Raw genomic sequence first — 2,706 nt, forward strand, 5'->3', positions numbered from 1 at the left:
TTTGTAAGTAAACATATCCTTGCAATTTTCTCATTTTAGTTTACAACGAAGATACAAACTATGAATATCTAATGTAATACTACCGTATACAATGTGTATTTATAAATTCAGGGAGACGTCTTGCATTGTGAAGCCGAACAGACTGCTAATTAATAACATCCCGAGACATATTTTAATATCAATACATTATCAATGTTACGGTCAGGTTATATCTAATACGTTGTTGTTGTCTTTTATACATCGCTTAAGGCATGATAAAACTTATCCATATAACCGAAAAATACAAAAATGTTTAAAGTTATCAGTTTATTAGTTGGTCAATCATATGTTGTTTCCCGTCGTTATATCTATGTGCGGTATTGTGTGACTGAATATGTTTACTTTGCGTCAAATAACAAGTTAACTCAAATACTGCATATCCCTTGCCGCGTTGATTGTATTTTAACACATTAAAAAAAAAATAAACGTGACGCCAGAAGGGATCGAACCCTGGTTCCTAAATTCGAAGAAAGTACCTTAATCTCTCGACACCCCGCCCCCCCCCACCATTAGACACGTAGAGTATTTAACATTGGTACAGACATTTACTTTCATCTCTGAATAATTATGATATAATTAAAACACCGAATAACTTTGTTGCATACGTCTCGATAAACTAAAACAGAGGCAACAACATATAATGCAGTTATTTGTATCTGTTTAATCAGATATTCACACATTTTACAAGAAAAATAACCTGACAAAATTCTTATTTAGTCGGGAGCCCGCAAGAATTGTTTCTTGAAATAGTGCTCTACCGATTGAGCTTTTGCGGAAATCAATATGTACTACAAATATTTTCAGTAAATCGCAAATTCAGTTTCACGGGTATCATTTCAATTACCTATGATCATTACAAAGGACGATTCCATCGCATGCTATTAAGAAATCTGGAAAAAAAACTTCTGTTTACTGTGATATTTATGTCACTTATTATAAGTGATTTGTGCTCATTTTATCTAAGACTAAGTCTATAACAGAAAATGTTCTTTTATTAGTACACGATAATTGTAAATAAATGTATATCATCGATCTGAATCCATTGCAAATTTAAAATAGATATTTGATGAAATATGAAACATGGCAAGGCAGTGTAATTTATTTAAAAAAAATGATAACAAGATGTAACAATACAGTTCTTGTGTATTAAAGTATCATTATATGTTATGCTGTTTTATAGTAAACTTGTTAGCAAAATAAACGAAGCAATAAAATAATATTTTCTTACAAAAAAACGATAAATGTTGATAAGAGATAATACAATCATTCACCAATTGATCAGAAAATACAGGTGATGATAAAAAACGAAGTAAATATATATTTAACGAGGCACTTATAAAACAACTTACAAAAAAATAGCAAGGGTAACATAAAAAAAATATTTTAGATATTTACCATTCAGTTGCAAATCATTCAGTTAAGTCGAAGTTTGAATCAAAGGAGCTGTGATCTTTTTCCAAGATTTCTGAGCAAAGCATATCTGATATAGATAATTCTAAGGAAGAATCAAATTTAACCAACTTTTTTTCCCCAACTTCTCAAATGTAATAAGTGCAGAAGAACTGCTTACGATATTTATCAATGTCATTAATAAACAAAAGCAAATTATCAAGTTAAACCAAACGTTTATACGTGGAAGCAATTACTTTCCTGATAAACAAAACTGATAATTTCACAAGATCTATTGCTAACATTACAATTATATTAATTTTAGACACAAAACATAAACTTACAGGGACGATTGTTTAGAATATCAACTTTGAAGAATGATATCGCTGTTAAGTTATTATTATTTTAGTATGTCTCAGTCGAATTTCCTTAATCTTACAGCGAATATGTCTTTTAAAAATCTGGAAAAACATTTATCCCTCGGAAGCATTAATCACAACAATATTACATGATAATTGTATACTCCGTTTGATTTAGTCTGTACATGAGGGATAATGAAAAAGTGCAAAAACCCTCACGCTCCCTAGCACCGGCTTGAGCGGTACTCAATTTTCAACAATTAAAAGTGCTGGAATCAATGATCCTGAAGGACCAGAAAAATATAACAACACTGAAGTGAAGATTTTGTTATAGTTTTACAAGCATTAAAACATAAAATATTTACAATATTTATAACTCAAACAAAATCTGTTCATGGGTATTTCTGAGCATAGGATAGACTTTATATATTTTAACCTGATATATTCTATCGCGAATCACTTTACTAAATGAGTAATGCACAAAGAAAAGGAAGCAACTCATATTCATAAAATTATTCAGCTATATTTTGTTACGATGATGTTGATGTTGTTGTTATTGCTGTTGTTGTATTTCCGAAGAAGTTTCTGAAATCATACGTTGTGGGTTTCCAATCTAATTTTGTTTGAATGTTGAACCCAATATAGCAAAACAAAATATGTTCAGAAATGATATGTTTAATGTAATTGAATCATAATTGATGTCAATTGAGAAATCTATCAGAATATTGATTGCTATTAAGGAGTGCCATAGAAATATATACATGTATTAATGTCATCCAAAAATAGGAAATACTATTATCGCCGAAGATTTGCCACATAGGTAATTACCATAAATTAACATAGATAAACAATTGAAAATAAGATTTGCATAACATATTCATACTGAAAGAAGCCACTTCAAAATATAATTGTTTAAAGA

This window comes from Ruditapes philippinarum, unplaced genomic scaffold, assembly GCF_026571515.1.
Source record: "Ruditapes philippinarum isolate M1 unplaced genomic scaffold, ASM2657151v2 ctg5601_1_1_1_1, whole genome shotgun sequence".
Classification (NCBI taxonomy): domain Eukaryota; kingdom Metazoa; phylum Mollusca; class Bivalvia; order Venerida; family Veneridae; genus Ruditapes; species Ruditapes philippinarum.